We start from the raw sequence: 15,378 nt of genomic DNA, 5'->3' as shown, positions 1-15,378 counted from the left end.
TGAAGAGAAAAGGATATTGTCTTTCTTGAAAAAAGATGAAAGATTGTTGTCCCATCCTATTTTATTTTCAAAGTTGTAGTTAGATAGGGGGAGCCTTCCTTTAATTAGGAGAGTTTTTACTCATGTGCTATGGTTGAAACCACAATTTTGTATATTTCCCCAAGTGTACAAAATTTTCAACCAACATTGTGGTTCAAGTTGGAATGCGATTGTTGGAAGGTTTTGATTTGTGCCTTTGAGGATTTGGTATGTTTTGGGTTGCCTCTATGGATCTCTTGGTTTGACATTGTCACAAGAGAGATCTCACAAAAGTCTTCCCTTCTCCCTATATTTGAATGTTTATTTGGAGGTTGTCTTTCCCTTGAGTTTTGTTGTTACATGTAGTCTTTTGGTTGTGCTATTGTGCCATGAAAGGCATTATGTGATTCTTGTTCTATGGAGTTGAGTATGAGTGTCGTGCAATTTTGAAATGAGAAATCTTTCCCTATGTTTCATGTTAATTCGATTTGTTTATGCCCTTTTGTTGGTATTTTCTGGGTGTTACTTTTGAGATTGAATTCAAGACTTAAACCGTTATCTGAGAATTTATTTTTGAAGTTGTAATTTGAGCCTTTCCATGCAATTTTTGGCTCTGTGTCATATGCACCATTTCAGCAGTCATATGCGCCTCAGGACTGAGCATATGCACCTCAGGACTAAGCATATGTGCCTCATGACTGAGTATATGCACTTCATAACTGGTTAGATGCGCCTTAGAATTGATTATATGTGCTTCAAAATTGTTCAAATACGTTGCAAAATGTATCGAATGTGCCTCAGGGTTAGTCAAATGCGCCTTTATTAATCAGATGCACTAATCTGTGTTGTATTAGTATTTTTTCTAGTTTAGTCAATCTATGATGTTATTTTATAATTTGTTTTTGTACCAAAGGCATTTAGGGAAGATTGTTGGTGTTTTCCAGTATTGCATTTTATTAGATTTGATGACCTTTTATGTGGTTTTGCTTCTACATGTTGATGTACTTCATTATTGTGGTTTTGTGCTCTCTTTCATGTTGAGAAGCCATGATAGAGAGGGTTGTTTTATTACCTTTGAATCGACAAGTTGATGTGCCTTGTTGATAGTATTCATTCCACCTGTTGGACAAATTTTGATTACCTTTATATGGCTTGATGCGTTACTATTCTAAGAGGCTCATTATTGGTTTACTGATATTGTAGTCATTGGATGTTCATGTATGTATTATGGTTCCATGATGTTGCTCATGGTTTTTAGATTTACGTATTGTATTGGAGCCTCTTGTTGTGATTTTATTTTGGGAACATGTTAGGGGGACTGGGCTTCCTTGTGATGACCAGGGTCATGAGAGATAGGCTTGCATGAGGTTTCTTGTAAGGATGCATGAATTCTAGACCACCAGGGCACATTGGAAGTTCACCATGGGGTAATCAAGTGATAATATAATAATAAATTGATGGGTGGGTAGTTAGGTTCACCTAATCAAGATAATTAATAGTTGATCCCCATGACTTGATCCTAGGGAGGATGTTTTAGGATAAGCTTGGGAAGGCCATTATGATGACAAGTCAATCTCCCTTGATCTCTCATAGGTTGAGATGGCTCCACATATCCATCAGGCTTGTGCCTTGTGTTATAGTACTTGTTATGTTAGAGGATGGCATGTGATGACACTCCACTCCTACATGTGTCCCCTTGTTGATTTGTATTTATGCCTTGATGATTTGTATGCCTCTAGGAGTTTCTTCTTGTGATTGCTTGTGGTTGGTCCTTGCTTGAGAGTCCTTGTATTGTTTAGTCTCTTTGGTCGTTAATTAGGTTCCAACTTAGGTCTAGAGTGTATGTTGGGACCTTTTGTCATCTCCTAGCATGAGGGTGGTTCCTTTGGTTCCACATGGTTGGGTGATTGGTAATTTTCAACCATTGGGATACTCTTTTGGATTCTTCATGCGTGAATGTGGATACTCTTCTTCATAGCATCTTATGGATGTTTATTGTAGCAGATTTATGTAATGGATATCTTGGGTTCATGTAATGTATTATCATGTAAAAGATGTAGGTGGAATCAAGTATTAGGAATGAGCTATGCTCATGATGTATCATTCATGTCATTGTAATTGTAACTATATTGTAGTTGGTGCCTTAAGTCATAGCATGAATTGTAATAATGAGACTATGAGATGTATAGTTATGTACTTGTATGTCAGAAGGAAATGATTTCATGTACTTAGATGTTTGTAATTGATTTACACCTAGAATGGATTTGATTTATGTTGTTGATTAATTTTAATAAGTTTAGAAAGAAAAATCATGGTTATTAACTAGGATGTATATTACTATGTGGAAGATCCATAAGGAAATCGAATGAATATTATGTAGGAATTGTGGTTGATTAATAATATCATGTTTAGTTGATAATGTCATTCACGTGGTTGCATTGGAAGTTAGGAAAGTATGCATAGCATATAGGATGGTTTATTAAGGATGACATTAAGATTCTTGCATTATGCATTTGGAACTCATGTTTAAGGAAAAGATCATGCTAGGAATATGGATGCATGTGTAACATGGATATGGTAGTTAAATTTAAATGACTATGTTTATGCATTAAGTATTGCATTATCATTATAAGATGAATAATGATTATGTAGATAGGAAATGGTTAAGGGTTTAAGCATATTTGAATTTGGTACATAAAATGAACGTAGGAAAAGGGATTAGTATTGCATTGAAATGAGTAGCATATCATGTTAGCTAGATGATAGAGCAGATTGTGTTTCACATTGGTTAAATAATCAAGTAGGTTGGATATCAAAATGGAAGGTAATAAATAAGATGCATTTGAACATGATCAAGGAATAAATAATAACAAGTGTAGAAATCAAGTGAGTAGAATGTTATTGCTTATGATAGTTGGTTAAGTAATGACATTAAGGTGCCCTAGAGAGATAGTTGCAATGATTATGATGTTTATTCCGCTTGCGTTAAAGGTTAATGAACTTATGAGAAATGGGTTATGTTCTTTATGCTTATTTGTTAATTCACATGGCTTAGATGATATAATGTGTAGCGTTAGATGTTAATTTTTTTTATCTCCATTTAGTATGTAGGTGTTTAGTTTCTCTAGGGTATTTTGGTGGGCATTGCAGGCATTACAAATGGGATTAATTAAATAATAAAGATTATTTGATTAAGGGAATTAATCGTAATTAATTAATATTTGAGAAAGGGGTTTAATGAGGAATTGATTAAAGGATATAAATTGATTAATTAGTATTGTGTAGAAGGTGATGATTGAGTTAATTTAGAAGAAATAAGGTTAAGTTAACTAAATAATTAGACAGATAATTAGTACATGATTAGTGAGACATTTTTAGGTGTCTATAGGTGCAATTTTAGGACGTTGTAGTAAGTAACTAGATAGTTGGAAGGTACGATGACTATTATTGGATAGTTGACAAAATTAATTAAATGTTTCGATATTGATATTTATTGGAATTAATGATTAATATTAATTTATTAAAGTTTTGACTTTAATAATATTAATTAAATTAATGACTTTATATTAAGGGGATATAGGGAGTATTAATTTCATATGTTATTTTAATGATTATAATGCCATTTATCAAGCCTTTATGGGGGCACCAACTACATTAAATGATTAATTGAGATGAAATGAAATTATAAAAGTACATTTCATTTCTTCCAAGTTGCGGGTTTTTGTGAAGGTTAAAAAAGGCTCTTGGGAGCTCATTAATTTGTTAATGTTTTGAGAAATCAATGAAGTTCCTAGAGAGCAAAGGTTTGCTGATGAATTTTTAGGCTTTCTAAGAACAAAAACTCTCAAAGGGATTAGTGTCTATAGGTGTGGAAGATCACCCAAGATCACTCTTTGATAATCTCACTCAAAGATTATATTTGTGTATCATTGAAATTAGTTTGCAAAGTTGATAGGGCTCATTTGGAAGTCGATTGTTTGTAGATTTGAAGAGATTGAAGATCATTTTGGAGGGTTGTACCATTCACTGGCCTATTTGTACCTTTTTCAAGGATGGTCATACTATTTTATGGTCCCAACGTAGGATTTTGTGAGTCTTTTCAGATCTGATTTTGAAGGATTTGTCAGTTATGAAGGGTGATTATAATTACTAGTATTTTTAGGAAAAAATTATCTCTTGTTTGTAGTCCCAACCTAGCCATACCATACCAACTAGTTGTTGTACCTTCTTTCCAGCATGGTCGTACTGTGTAATCTGCTTATATGTTATCTAGATGGTGTTTGATTAGAGTATGTACTATTCTTTATTTAATCCGAAATAAAGTTCTTGAGTTTTTTGAAAGTGAATTTAATTATTAGTGTTTAGAAAGGTTTTCTATCATTCCTCTTTGAATTCCTACAATTTATTTTATTATATCTCAAGACACAAACAATTCAAAAATTAGAAAAAATAAAAAAAGAGATAAAAATCAGAAATCAAATATCCACAAAGGGGTGGGATATTTCAAAATTCACTAGGAGTTTCAGACCCTATTCATAAAAAAAATTCTAGCCACAATAATAATTGGTTTCTCTTGGTCCAATTGTAGATTGGGAGTAGATAGGAAAACTTAATAGGCTTGATAGGTTCTATATCTCTCCTAATCTACAGTTGTACTAAGTTTCCAATGGATGGTGAAAGTTGATTATTCTACCTATCTTTTTGACCACTTCCCTATCTTTGTATTTTGAATGAGGAATCTAATAAAATAGAAAACAAGCCACCCTTTAAGCTTAATACTTCTCATTTGAAGATTCCTTCCTATATGGCTACTTTGGTTGTCTTTGGAAGTTCATCTTGAAACAAAAAGAAGGCAAATCATATAGAGAATGGTGACAAGCTACTATTTCTCAATGCACTTTACTTCTCCCGTCCATTGGGAAAATTTCTTGGCTTGGCAATGAAAACTTAAAGAAAAATATCTCAAAGGGAAGTTGGAATTCAAGAGAAATTAGCGTATGTTCAATCCTTGTGATTTATCTATCCAAACTTCTATAACTGTGATTGAAACCCAACTTTGAAAACTTGAAATGAATAGAGGGCAAGGGCCAAAATTTTGGGCTAGATTGCATTGGATGAAACAAGGAAAGAAAGACACCAAATACTTCTTTAACTACTTACATTATAAACATAAAAAGGAATTTATTGGAGCAATACAAGAGATTCTGGACATGTTTTTACTAATCAAAATGACACTAAAGCCTTGTTTTATAAATTATATGAAAATCTATATCAAGGATTTTATCCCTAGAAAGGTGGATGTTGAATATGTAAATTTCTTAATAGAAATCTTTCTATAGAAAATTTGGAACATGTTTTTTCGATGGATCCTAACAAAAGTATTGGAATGGATGGGTTATCTATTGAGTTCTATCATATGATATGACAAGATATTAAAGAAGACTTCTACCTTGTGTGTTTGGGAGTCATGCAACAAGGTTCTTTAGGTCATGAATAAGCTTATTCCCAAAGGTAAAAAAAGAAGGATTCTATATCTAGATGATGTCCAATCACTTTACTAAATATATTTTATAAAATCATTGCCAAAGCTCTATATTCACGAATTAAACTAGTGGTTAAAGGGGTTGTTAGATCTGAACAAACTAACCTCCTTGGTGGATGTTCTTGATAACTTAATTCTTGCATGGGAAACTTGTGAATGGGCTCAACAAACATGGCGGGATGCCTTAATTGTGAAGCTTGATTTTGACAAGGTATATGACAAGAAAAAGGTTGTTGGGTTGGTCCTAAAATTTGTAATCTCATTCAAATGTTATTCCAGGATGCCAATGCTCATTTGGAAATCAATAATTCTCTAACATATTCATTCCCCTTACAGTGTTCCATCAAGCTGGGATGTCCATTATCACCATTTGTTTACGTGCTTGTTGCTAATGCACTGGATTATTTATTGCATAAATTTCATCAAATGAATTTAATTAAGGGCATTTCCATTCCAAATAATACAACTATTCTTAATTCCCATTTTGTTGATGATAGTTTGCTTTTCATCCAAAATTAATAATGTTTTGGAAGTTCTTAATTTGTACTGCTTAGTTTTGGGATCGAAATTAGCCCTCCATGAAACTAAATTTCTCATGATTAGTTTTGATCCAACTCCTTATTGGATGCCAAAAGATTGGAAACAAATTAAACATGGTCAAATCACCAGATATTTGGGTATTCCATTTGGCTTGGGGTTCTCTCTTTCTGATATGTGGAGTTGGTTCTTAGTTAAATTGAAAACAAGATTTTTAATTGGGCACTAAATTCCTATCTCTTGCTAGCAAACTATAGGTCGTTAATCATATTTTTTTTACTTCTCATGTGTATTATTCCTCCAGTTGCATGCCCTCTAAAAAAGGATATGATGACTTGAACAAACTAGTTCAACAATTCTTGCGGTCTAATTAGGATGAGAAGTCAATTTTCAAAGCTTCCTCTTGGTTACACTGCATACAACCTAAAGATAGAGGTGGGAAAGGGCTATTGGATCTTAAGACACAAGGAGCCTATTTATCAACAAAATGGATTATTAGTCATGAATGGGGAGGAACCTTGGAAAATATTGGTCTGCAACTGTATTGCTTGTGCTGCTATTAAAAAAAAAATGACAACATATTGGTTGGATTGATAAGCTTTTGATGGTTCCCTTCTTTCACATGATGGCTTCATTTCCCTTGTAGTCCATTTGGAAGGCTTGTCAATCGGTTTGTGGTTTTTTAACTTGGAATGAATCCCTTCAACATGGATTTAGCTTTGCTTCTTCTTCCATTTGGTGGAACAAACTTTTTTTTTTATATCTTGGACAACCGCTTGTAGTCAACTTTCCCAAACAGGCTCACTATTTTAAAAAAATAGGAGTTCAATAATTTAGTGATATTTGGGATTTTAGTTGTTTGGATTGGGTTGATTAGCTTACAATTTAAAAAAAAGCCTATTTCAATCTTAACAAGAGAGCAAAATGATTCTTCACCTTTACGAAGTCCTTGGTTTTCATCGTTCTTATGAAATTATACACTCCTCTTCAATTTAGTGTGTTTAAAGATTGGGTTTGGCCAGGGAAAACTCCCTTTTTATATTTTCCTTTGAAGCAAATCTATTTAAAACTTCTGCCCAACATGAAATTAAATCCCAAACTAACATCAAATGGGGCCACAAATTTAAATAGAAGTGGAGAAGTGTACACACACAAATATGGAAGTCTGGGGCTGAAGCTAATGCCCAAATCTTGGCATGGAAGATCTTACACTATAGATTGCCTATGAGGATAGACTGAAATACTTAAAGATTCAATCAACTAAGTGTCCCTTTTGTCAGCATACTGAAAACATAAAACATACCTTTTGGGGTTGTTTTGGGGCTAAAATGAAATGGAGCTCACTATATTTGATCAATTTCTTGCTATTTTTAATCATACTTTGGGCTGAAAAGAAGCTATTTTGGGTGTTGGTTTGCATAAGAATGTTATTGTGATTCTATGAGACAAGCTATTTTATTGCATATTTGGAAAAGTAGATGTTTAGCTATATTTTCTAATCACTTTATGCATAAGAAAATTGAAATTGTAGTCACATAAATCTGTCCACTTAATTAAATGAATACTTAGTATTTATTTGATTATTTAACCATCAATTAATGAATTAATTAAATTAATATTTAATTAATTCATCTTAACCCTCTTCTCCTATTAATTAAATAAATTATTCAATTTATTTGATTTAATTCACTTAACCAAATTCAGACCATTAATTAAATAAATAAATCATATTTGTTTAATTAAATCTTCTCTCACATTTAAATAAATTAATATTTATTTAAAACCCCCAAAATCCCACCTCTCACATTTAAATAAATTAACATTTATTTAAATCACCTTTATCCTCTACCCACTTGTATTTTCCTACAAAAGCAAGTTGCACAATTATTTTAAATAAATAATTTATTTAAATCACCTTTATCCTCCACCCACTTGTATTTTCCTACAAAAGCAAGTTGCACAACTATTTTAAATAAATTATGTATTTAAAATCCTATTTATCCTCACCCACTTGAAACCTTTAATGGTTTCCCTTAAAGTCTTCAAAACTTGATGGCTTTAAAGTTTTCAAACTTGATGGCTTCCTTCTATAGTCTGCTTAAGACTTTAATTGCTTCCCTTAAAGTCTTCAAGCCTTTAATGGTTTCCCTCAAGTCTTCAAGCATTTTAATGCTTTATCTTCCTTTTTCTCATTTAAATAAATTAATATTTATTTGAATATTTATCCAAATGCAAATTACACCATTTAATTGAAATAAATGATTTTATTTTAATTGAAAATACCAAAATTTCTCCCACTTGCATTTTCCTACAAAATCCACTTGCATGCCTAAACCCCTTCTAGAATTTTCTAATCACTTCTAAATAACCTAACCCCTTCTCTAAACTTTGTCACATTCCTAAGCAAAAGGGAAGTCACTTCTCAAACCCTCAAAGTCTTTGATAACCATTGAAGGCTTTCAACCTTCAACCACTAAATGGCTCAAAGTCTTTGATAACCATTGAAGGCTTTCAACCTTCAACCACTTTATCCCTAAAGTCTCCAATAACCATTAATGGTTACCTCAAACCCTCCCACATGGTTAAAACATTTGTTTTGACTCAACCTCTACCCAACCCAAAGGTCTCATCAGGCCATTAATGCTTTGACCATGATTATCTCTTAAACATTTGCACAAAGGTTTATCCTTGGATTAACTCTTAATCCAGTGGGTAATCTTAATTTGGACTTGACCCTTAGCCTCTAGATAACCATGAGGTCTTCTCAGGCCTTTAATGCCTCCAACCTCTTCTCTCAACCCAATCCTATGTTGACACTTGTCACCATTTTATTGGTGTCAATTGTGCACATGGATCCCCAACTTTCAAACTTGGCCCTTGATTAAACCATTCAATCTTAACCCTTCATTTCCCCATTTCTTCTATAAATAGAACCCTTCTCCTCAAGCAAAAGAAAAGGAAGCATTAGAGTATTGTTGTTATACTGGCATTAGCATAGAGCTTTCTCATAGCATCACTATCTACACTTGCATAGCATTTGCTTATCATATTCGACTATCTTGAATCTCCATATGGCATCCATGGCTAGTGCTAAAAGCTGAGAGCTACACTCATTTGGGACTTGGAGAGGAGAGGAACAAGGGAGGAGCAACTATGAGCATCTTGATTAGCTATTTTATTCTATGTTTATATGCTTTCTACTTCATGCTTAATATCTCTCTTGATATGCCTGTTTAGGATAATCTTTTGTTGCTAACACTAACGTTTGTTTCTTGTGCTCTTGTGTGTGTTGCCATCAAATAGATTTTCTAATCCTTTTTGCAGAGCATCATTTGGTGAACCTGACGTGAATCCAAACACCACAAAGATCAACTTTTTTTTTTAACCAATAACATGTTTGAATGTTGAAAATGTCACACAGGTTGCACTTTTGACATTGTTTTGGCGCATTTGACATTGTTTTGGTGCTATTCACCTTGTTTCAGCATTTTTCCCTTCTCTGTCTTTCCCTTTCTTTTAGTGCGTTTGTGTTAAATAGCGCCTCTGTTCAAACGCAGACTAGCGCTATTGTAACAGAATGTTGTACAAATCACCTTGTAACCAAAAAAAATAAAAATTAGGCTTGTAGAAGCCCACCAAAACATGCGAATTTTTCTAACTAATTGTCTTTTATGCAGGTTCTAATCTTTTTGTGCAGGGGAAGGAGTTAGTTTAAATGTTTTAAAAGTTTCTTTTTTACTTTCTTTCAACAAAAGTTGGTTAAAAAGAATCCATTTTTTCTTTCTTGCACAAGTTAAAATAAACCTCACATTTTATTTTAGAGTGCATAAAATGAACCTCAAACTTTTTTTTGGTGCTTAAAAAAAAAATTCATCTTTCTTTATTGCAAAGTAAAAAAAAACAACAAACTTCAAAATTTTGCTTTCATTGCAAGTTAGGGATACATTTTGTTTTGGTGCTTAAAATCAACAAAACAAATTTTCTTTCTTACATCAAACTTAAAAATCACAAGCCACACTTCAATTTTTGGGCAAATAAAAAGAACAATCCACTTGTTTTGATTTTTGCAAAAACAAATTTTACTTCAAGCAAACATGTTTTTCTTTAAGTTGACTAGGATTTCCGAATTCTAGGTTACAAAACACATTGCCTTTGAAGTTAAAAAGAACACCATGGTTGTTGGAGCAACATCTCCAAATAGTTAGATCACATTTGTAATGGTGGATTAAAAAGAACAAGTGTCTTTCGTACTTGGCACACTTGTGCAAAAAGTCAGTCGAGTGGTCCTACTTCTAACATACACTATCCTCTCCCTTGGCTTTCGTGGTCCTAGGTGCAAGAGAAAAGTGTTAGTAACACTTAAAATTTTATCTTTTTAAGAGAGGCCTGCCAAGGGATCGATACTCTTGGGAACGACCTCGAGCGGTAAATCCTTCGAGCCGCTATAGAAATCAGGTGAGAGCGAAAGCTGTAGCCTTGGGTATAGCTGTTCCTACAGTGTAACTGGTCGAAAGGACAAATGGGCCCCACCACCAGTTACAAGGCTCTTAAGTGAGTCACTGCAGAATGAACTTATGTCCAAAAACATCGAACATGACTAAACACCTTTTAGTAGTAGCCCACCTGTTCTATTGATTGAGGATATTTGCGATATAATTTAGTGCAAGAACATAGATGGTTTTGCTCCCAAGATACTCACCATACATATTTCCTTGAGTAGAAACATAGCTTTTTGAAAAGTCACTTGTGACTTGATAAAAGTGGCGACTCCCCCATCATAGGGATCATCTATTTGTTATGCTCATGCAAGACTTAGTATATCACATCCTTACCTGCCACAGCGGGATTCATAAGGTATGTAGTACCAAAGTCGAAGAAATATCAAGATGTGGGCTAAATTTATCACAACTGGCCATTTGACCTTAGGGATAAAAAGTGTTTGAAATGTGTTCGTTTTAAAGACCAAGTGCAAATTGAGCCGACTTAAGGCTTTGGAAATACACCTTAAAATACATCTAAAGGAAGGGTTATATAAAAGTCCAAGGATTGGGTTGATCTAGACCCATACTTATTTGTGCCTTTGAGGCAAAATTTTGGTGTTTGTGTGCTTGCTTTGTTTTTTTGTCAAAGAAACATCAAATCAGAAAATCAATCCCAAAAACAAAGTATTCATCCAACCAAACATCTTTCAAAAACAACCAAAAACATCAAAAACAAAGTGCAAACAACAAAAGAGTCAAAAAATTTATGACCATTCTTCACATCTTGCGAAAGAAGAAGCGTCATCAAAATATCAACTTGAAAAGAAGACAATTAAGCTCAAAGGTTTTGATCAAACGAAGGAAATTCTTCTATATCAATAGACAAATCTTTGTCTCCCATAGAGTTTTCTTGTGTCACATGTGTCTCTATCTTCAAGGCAAAACAAACGAATTTGATTCCGAATCATTGAACCGCAGAGTTTTTATGCAATATAGAGCTCTGAGTTATCACAAAAACCAAGGAGGAAAGATTAATCCCAACTTCTTCCCAAACGTCTGTATCACATACAACACAGCTCGAGAAATACCACCAACACCCGAAAGGGAAGAGATAGAGTTTGTCCCATTTGTAACACAAAGTTTTTATTGAAGTTGAAAACATTTTCATCCATTATCTCACTCATACATCATCACTTCATCATCAATCCATTCCAACTCTCAAAACATTAAGAGGTTCTTGTCCTAAGTTCTCTTTTTAGATATTGCTTGAAATCAAACACATCACATCACTTTTTAGATTGTTTCTACATCTAGGATAAGCTCATCCTAAGAGACACATCTACGCAGGTTAAAACTAGTTCATGAGTGAATCCTCTCATTACTAGGTAGTTAAATCTGTAACACATCTTAGATTTCTCTACACCTTATCACATCAAAACTTATCAAACAAACAAGCAATTCAAAGAAGGAATTTCGGTTACATCCACCTTAAAGGTGCTAGAGATCCACGTGCAACACAATTCACCAACCATCAATCTCTCATTTCAACAAAAACTCATCATCATTTTCACACAACTTTAACAAAAAGCTTATAAACAAAATGGCCCAAACCCGATCACAGTCCAGGCAACGAGAAATAGAAAGGGAAGAAGAAGAAGAGGAAAATCTCAATGAATTTCAAGAAGCACTTGGAGGAAATGCAGATGACGAAAACCCAAGTACTCCCACTCCTGCAACAATAGAAAGGGCTCAGCATAACCCTCTCTTTAACAGACTTTTTGACGAAATACTCAGGAGCAATGCGGATGCTCACTTCTTAAGACTCGCTCAAGAAGGAGCAAAACTCCCCTCTGACTTTGATCTTGCCCAATTAAGACAAGCATCAGAAAGACAAAGTCGCCATGAAGAGGAAAGAGGTAGAGATCCCATCAGATATAACATTCCTTGAGGTAACCCACCACCTCCTCCTCCAAATGAAATGGAGATGTTGCGGCAACAAGTCGAGAATCTCGCCCAACAGCTTCATAGTGGTGTCAAGACTAACCAATTCTCACTCAATGACATCTGTCCCTATCCTTTTGATAGGAATCTTTACATGCCACCATTTCCACGAGGATTCGAAACACCCAAATTTGAAAAATATAGAGGAAAGGGGGATCCCCGCGATCATGTCCGAGAATTTCATTCCGCTTGTCTCGAAGTAGCATATGAAGATACATACCTAATGCGCCTTTTCCCCCAAAGCTTGGGAGGAACAACCACATCATGGTTTTCCCGACTACCAGGTGGCATTAGAACATTTGAGGAACTTATCCAAAAATTCCTCGCTCATTACTCTCATAACATTGAACGCGACATCACCATGGCTGATCTGTGCAACACCAAACAAAAACCAGGTGAACTATTCTCAGTATTCCTGCAACGATGGTGCCAACTGTCTAGCAGACATTCTCTTCAGTTACCTGTACGAGAACTAGTGGAAATATTCATTTCCAACTTAAATGAAGAAATGGAATTTCACCTGGATGTCAAAGACACAGACTCTTTTAATGATATGATCACCAAGGGTTTAAAATGTGAACGGGCACTCATCAAGAAAGGACTCATCAAAATCTTTAATGAACCAAAAGATGGTCCTTGCCCGCGCTTCAATAGTGATAAACCAAGCTTCTGGAATAAAAACAAGAATATCGTCAATGATGGGGTTGTGGATGCCCGGACTATCCAAAATGCACAACCTGTGGTTCAGTTTGCAGGACAAAATCCTCCACCTCAAAACAACACAAATGTTCCTTCTAATCAAGGTCGCATCACATCTCACGATGAACCTAGACCTCGTCAGCAAAAACAGAAACGAACATACACTCCCTTAGGGGAACACATTGAAACAGTGTTGCGACAACTCATTTCTCAAAATTTGGTCACTCTACCTAAACTATCAAACTATGAGCCTCAGGTCAAACCGGCATGGTGGAGAGATACTGAACACTGTGAATTCCATCAAGGAAGAGGACACAAGACAAGTAATTGTCACCGATTGAAAGATCTCATTCAGGATCTTATTGATCGAGGAGAAATTGAAATTGAAGGACATAACCCAAAAACAACCAATAATGATCATCTGATGTTCAAAAATCCACTTCCATCACAAGATCAAAGGGATCCTTCCACTTCCAGAGGAGGCACTGATACCACTGATTATACGCAGGCTGCGTATAATTACACTGTAAATCATCTGTATGATGCCAATGAACAAGTTGCAACCATAACCTTCAAAAATCCCAACTCAAATTGCAATGTTGTTACACGTCGTGGCAAAGTTACCATCAAGGCAGCTCCACAAGGCACCACCTCCATCCCAAAGCAGTACAATCTTGTGGAACAATTAGACAAAACCCCTGCACTTATATCCATTTTAGAGCTTTTGCGTCTATCGCCATCTCATAAAACTATCTTGGATCAAGCACTCCAAGAAGCGTCAGTCCCTGCAAATCTGAATACAGACCAATTTCAAGCCATGGTTGGAAGTCTAAAGTCATCACCTTGTCTCACTTTTTCTGAAAGTGACAACTCTTCCTTCCAACAACCGCATAACGCCTCACTCCACATTGAAGGATTTATCAACTAGCATAGGATCAAGAGAGTCTTGATCGATAATGGAGCAGGCCTAAATATTTGTACACTGTAGTTGGTCACAGCATTGGGATATGCGGTAGAATCAGTGGATCCTTGTCAGAAGATCACAATCAAAGCCTATGACGATGCAGAGCGTTCATCCAAAGGAATAGTGGTACTACCAATCCGAGTGGGCCCCATGGTAAAGCACATCATTTGTCAAGTTCTGGACCTTCCTCTGCCATATAATCTATTGTTAGGAAGACCTTGGATACATGCCATGCAAGCCGTTCCATCTACCTACCATCAATGTATCAAGTTCCCACATAATGGTGTAGAGATCACAATCCTGGGCGATGCAAATCCCTTTGCATTTTGCCATAACATCAGCCATCAACTAGAGATTACCATTCCTAATAATAGAGAAGCCATTTCCTCCACATCATATATAAGTCCCGCCTCTCTTGCCAGTTCAAACACCACTATACCGAAGCAAGAAAAGCTTAAGATGAAGATCACAAAGGAAGGTCCTGGGGAATACAACTTGAGTCAACTCTTTTGTGTGGGACAAATGCCCACTTCTCCTATAACTCATGGTAAACCACAATAGGTACTCCAGCAACCACTAAACATACCAACATGTGCCTTGACGCCTTTCGTTCTTGGAAAGAGTCAAGAGGAAGAAACACAAGATGAGGACCTGGCGGAATGGATCTATAAAGATCCCATCACCACTGATATACCGCGAGTTACGCTTCCTACGGACCAGTATGGCAAAGGTCTCCTCATTATGCAAAGAATGGGGTATGATGGTCAGAGTGCTTTGGGATATTGCAAACAAGGACGACATGAACCTCTACTACCAGAATTCAAACCCAAAGGTAATACAGGCCTAGGCTTTGAAAAGGAGATATTTCCTAAGCTCAAATTCAAAGGAAAACCCAACAAACCATTATGTCAGCCTACTGCCAAAAGGCCACCTTTCATTATCAAAGCGGCATCAAGCACCATCCCAACTGCCCCATCGAGGCTCAGAATCCCAACACAGCCATCACCAATGCCAATCATCCCACCACTCAAACCAATAATCCCATTCACAGCAGCCATTACATCCATAGTACCATTAGCAGCAGCAACTGTGTCAGAACCCGCAGCAGCATCTATAGCACCAGCAGTTCCAGCAGA

Source organism: Cryptomeria japonica, chromosome 3 (assembly GCF_030272615.1).
Source record: "Cryptomeria japonica chromosome 3, Sugi_1.0, whole genome shotgun sequence".
NCBI classification, from domain to species: Eukaryota; Viridiplantae; Streptophyta; class Pinopsida; order Cupressales; family Cupressaceae; genus Cryptomeria; species Cryptomeria japonica.
This window is presented reverse-complemented; position numbering follows the sequence as displayed.